Raw genomic sequence first — 5,637 nt, 5'->3', positions numbered from 1 at the left:
TCAGGTTCTTGTTTTGGACAGAAGGATGGACAGAAACACCTGTGATTTTTCTCATGGCACATTTTTGTTTGAAAACAAACACATCGAGAGACTGGTGCAATAAATGTGTATGGTATATATATAGTCACAAAATTTGGTCATAAGTGGTCAGTGAAGACAGATTTGAGACTCAGGGAAATGACTGGTGTAAATGATCATCTCACTGTCCACTTGTGGGGCGTATTGGGACGATACTTTGTTTTAAGAGGTTCTTTTGAGATGAGATAAACACTCAGCCACCCCTCAGTAACATATCAACAAAATATCAGTGATGTATCAGCAGTGAATACATTCAGTAGATTATTAAGAGGCCTTTAATTAACTGGGTGAATACAAGTGTTTATAATTTGCTGGATTTCGCAGTTTTTTACTTTATTTGGAGTCCAAATTCATATTTGTAGATGTTTCACCTGAGAGGTCACTGAACATCTCAGAAGTATAAACAGACCTTCTCAACATCCTCAATATGTTGTTCTAGACATGCTGCTGACACATTCTATAACTGGAGTTTAATTAGACTAAATTTGGGTTAAAGTTAGGGTCAGGACTAGGGCGAGGGTGAGGATTAGGATTAGATTTCGGGTTGAGTTTAGGGTTACGGCTAGGATTAGGGCCAGGGTGAGGATTAGGATTAGGTTTTGGGCTGAGGTTAATGTTACAGCTAGGATTAGGACTATGGTGAGAATTAGAATTAGGTTTTGGGTTGAGTTTAACGTTACAGCTAGGATTAGGACCAGAGTGAGGATTAGGATTAGGTTTTGGGTTGAGGTCAATGTTACAGCTAGGATTAGGACCAGAATGAGGATAAGAATTAGGATTTGGGGTGAGATTAAGGTTACAGTTAGGATTAGGACCAGACTGAGGATTAGGATTAGATTTTGGGTTGAGGTTAAGGTTACACTATGGTTAGGACCAGGGTGAGGGTTAGAATTTGATTTTGGGTTGAGTTGAAGGTTACAGCTAGAATTAGGACCAGGGTGAGCGTTAGAATTAGATTTTGGGTTGAGGTTACTTCTAGGATTAGGCCCAGGATGAGGATTAGGATTAGATTTTGGGTTGAGGTTAAGGTTACAGCTAGGATTAGGACCAGGACGAGGATTAGGATTAGGTTAACAAGGTTAAAATTAACGGAAGCACCAAATAAAGTCTACTTCAGGTAATCTATCAACAATACTACTTAAAGTAAATAATGCATCAACAGTCCATCATCAAGATATTTCTCAGTGTTTTCAGGTGCAGCATTACTGCTACTTCACTGATATTTTGTGGATGTGTTACTGATAATCTGTTAAGACTTTATTTATTATCATTTACAAGGGACCACTAAAAATAATGTTACCCATATTGGTTTACAGACTGTTTTCATGCCTCTGTGATTAAACCATGAATCATGGACTTTATTTACAGCAGCTTAAATGGTCCCCCATTGATCTACAAACTCTACATCTGCTTAAGCATAATCACAAAAGTGTTTTACACATGTATATTCTGGTTCTAATTGCTCTGTGCTTTGTGTTTTTTCTGTTTGATGTTATGAAAAGCGGTCTCAGTGGTCAGACTTCATTGTCTTGCAGAGTGAGATTTCATCACACTACATGAACAAGTTGGCTTTCTCACAGTGAACAGATGAACTAAGAGTAATGAATATTATGACATTATTTTCAGACAAATGAGATCTGGCCAGAAGAGAGCGAATGGGGCAGGGGTCAGCAACCCAAACGTTAAGAAGAGCCATTTTGTCCTTTCAGCAAAAATCAAATCAACTTGGGAGCCACAACATTTTGGCTGTTGACTGTGAATATGGCTCAGTATGTGTTGATGTACTAGTCCACATATATATATATGTGTACAACCCCAATTCCAATGAAGTTGGGATTTGCAAATCCTTGTTAACCTATATTCAATTGAATACACTACAAAGACAAAATATTTAATGTTCAAACGGATAAACTTTGTTGTTTTTTGCAAATATTCACGCATTTTGAATTTGATGCCTGCAACACGTCCCAAAGAAGTTGGGACAGGGGCAACAAAAGACTGGAAAAGTTGAAGAATGATCAAAAAACACCTGTTTGGAACATTCCACAGGTGAACAGGATAATTTGAAACAGGTGAGTGTCATGATTGGGTATAAAGGGAGCATCCCTGAAAGGCTCAGTCGTTCACAAGCAAGGACGGGCGAGGTTCACCACTTTGTGAACATTTGCGTGAGCAAATAGTCCAACAGCAATGTTTCTCAATGTGCAATTGCAAGGAATTTAGGGATTTCATCATCTACAGTCCATAATATCATCAAAAGATTCAGAGAATCTGGAGAAATCTCTCAAAGTAAGCAGCAAGGCACAAAACCAACATTGAATGCCCGTGACCTTCGATCCCTCAGGCTGCACTGCATTAAAAACCCACATCATTCCGTAACGGATTTTCCCACATGGGCTCAGGAACACTTCAGAAAACCACTGTCAGTGAACTCAGTTCGTCGCTCCGTCTACAAGTGCAAGTTAAAACTCTGCCATGCAAAGCGAAGCCACATATCAACACCACCCAGAAACGCCGCCGGCTTCTCTGGGCCCGAGCTCATCTGAGATGGACTGACGCAGAGTGGAAAAGTGTCCTGTGGTCTGACGAGTCCACATTTCAAATTGTTTTTGGAAATCGTTTTCGTCCACACAACTGCAGCTCACTGGATATTTCCTCTTTTTCGGACCGTTCTCTGTGAACCCTAGAGATGGTTGTGCGTGAAAATCCCAGCAGATCAGCAGTTTCTGAAATACTCAGACCAGCCCGTCTGGCACCAACAACCACGCCACGTTTAAAGTCCCTTAAATCCCCTTTCTTCCCCATTCTGATGCTCGGTCTGCACTTCAGCAAGTTGTCTTGACCACCTGTGCATGTCTACATGCATTGAGTTGCGACCATGTGATTGGCTGATTAGCTATTTGTGTTACGAAGCAATTGAACAGGTGTAAATATATATATATATAGCAGCTGTGGGAACAAAACCTTTTTTGTGTGTTGTGTGTAAATATTATGATGAATGGACCAAAGGAAATGGTCCAAAATGACATAGAAAAATGTCTGGTTCCATTGACTTTATATATACATACATACAAAAACCAACTGAATGCATATAAATGCGAATACATCCATTCATCTCCAAATTATCATTGTTCATCATAAATCTTTCCCTTTGCTGCTTCATTAGCTTCTAGCTAGGCAAGACTGTTGTCTGCATTGTTATGGTAATTGGGAGCCTATGTGCCAGTCTTCAGGGTTGAAGGGTGAATTAGCAGTTCTACATTAACAATCAGCAGAGCTTTATTTTATAGCAAAGGAGGATTATTTTATTATTACCTAAATATCTAGTTCTGCTGTGGAGCCGCAAAAATTTTAAGTCATTTGCTATAGGCAAATGGATTTCTGAGTTGTCAACTGATGTTAATAGCATTGCTGAAGGCTTTTTGCGAATATGTTGGGATCACCAAAATAGAGCTGTGGATCAAAACCCTAATGCAATATTAGTTCCTTCCCATATGTGTGGACAACTAAAGTAGGAAAAACAGAAAGTGTAAGAACTTATGAGGTCTCATTCAAGAATAAAGCACCAAACTTGAGCCTATATGTGACATTAAGGGTTATTAGGTTGTTTACAGAAATAGAACAGCACTCTAAATTCTGTTTCCATGGAGAAAATTGCTGTACCTAATAAACAAATATAATTACAATACAAAAACGTGTCTGGTGACAAACTTAAGGCTGCCTCATTCTGTGAATGATCAGGTACAAAATGTTTCATCTTAATACATTTAACTTTTAAGGCATTGCTGTCGGAAGAAATAGAAGAACCTACAATAAAGTCTTAGCATGAAATGGAAGTGTTGCAAAATATGTCCTGCGTCCATTGGGCTACATGCTTTCTTCTCTGCTTCATCTTGAGCATGTTCCTGGGCACACACTTAGACATTCTCAATCATCGTTCTGCTCTTCTTCACCGTTATCTCCTTCATGGGCCCCATCACATCTTCAGCAGATCAATTGTCAATGTGCTTTGTTGAGTTGAGGTTGGTCAGCGGCTTCTTTCTGGCCTGTTTTTGAACTGATGCGCTCGTTCACTGTCTGAGGCAGGATGAGTTGAAATCTCTTATGTCTCATTGGCAATCAAATTTCTGTGAAACGCTCAGAGTGCTACTTTGTGCAGATGCTAGCTTGCCGATTTTCTACTTGAAACACCAATGGGCTTTATAGCCTGAGAGTGATTTCAGTTAGTGAAAGTCTAATATATCTAATATAAACTAATATTGTCGGAAGAAAACCTCGTATCTCCATTTTTGACGTTTTTCAGTTTTTGACATTATTTGGAAATACCTGCTGCCCTTTACATTGTGTGTGAATTTCATGACGAACGAACTAAAAGAAATGACCTAAAATGATTTGAAAGAAATTCTGGTTCCATTGACTTGCATTTAAAGTAAAGTAGGTTTTTTCCTTCTGCTGTAAAGTTACTATTTTGGAGATGCAAGGTTTTCTTCCAAACAACAGCAGTACGGTGCATTATGCTATGATTTTCATCTACACAGTTAGCTTTATCTGAGATGGGCAAACCACTCCCACAAGTAGTGAACAGATTGTATAGTAGATGTTTCATAGTAATTAAAAAAACAAATGCATAATTTTTCTTTTTGCTCTTAGAGGTAAATGTACTGTGCAAAAAGTCAGAGAAAAAGCAGAAAACCTATGGCTGTTGTCAGAAGAAAATCTCATAATTTTTAAATCTCATGCATATTGTGCTTTACATTTCTGATTAATTTCATGGTGAATAGACCAAAAGAAAGGACCAAAATGGCTTGGAGAAAAGTCTGGTTCTATTGACTTCCACTAAAAATAAAGTGTGTTTTGTCCATCTCCTGTAACGTTATCATTTTGGAGATATGAGGTTTTCTTCCAACAGCAGTGATATATTTAACACACAATTAAACAGAAACCCATCCATCCATCCATCCATCCATCCATCCATCCATCCATCCATCATCTTCCGGTTCTCCGGGGTTCGGGTCGCAGGGGCAGCATCCTAAGCAATGAGGCCCAGACCTCCCTTTCCCCAGCCACTTCCACTAGCTCCCTGGGGGGGATTCCGAGGCGCTCCCAGGCCAGCTGGGCGATATAGTCACGCCAGCGTGTCCTGGGTCTTCCCCGGGGTCTCCTCCCGGGTGGACTTGCCTGTGACACCTCCCAAGGGAAGCGTCAAGGAGGCATCCTAATAAGATGCCCGAACCACCTCAACTGGCTCCTCTTGACGTGGAGAAGCAACGGCTCTACTCTGAGTCCCTCCCGGATGACCGAACTCCTCACCCTATCTCTAAGGGAGAGTCCAGACACCCTGCGGAGGAAACTCATTTCGGCTGCTTGTATTCGCGATCTTATTCTTTCGGTCATTACCCAAAGCTCATGACCATAGGTGAGGGTGGGAACGTAGATCAACCAGTAAATCGAGAGCCTTGCCTTATGGCTCAGCTCTTTCTTTACCACAACAGACCGGTAAAGAGCCCGCATCACTGCTGACCCAGCACCAATCCGCCTGTCAATCTCCCGCTCCCTTGT

This window comes from Pygocentrus nattereri, chromosome 8 (assembly GCF_015220715.1).
Source record: "Pygocentrus nattereri isolate fPygNat1 chromosome 8, fPygNat1.pri, whole genome shotgun sequence".
NCBI lineage: Eukaryota > Metazoa > Chordata > Actinopteri > Characiformes > Serrasalmidae > Pygocentrus > Pygocentrus nattereri.
This window is presented reverse-complemented; position numbering follows the sequence as displayed.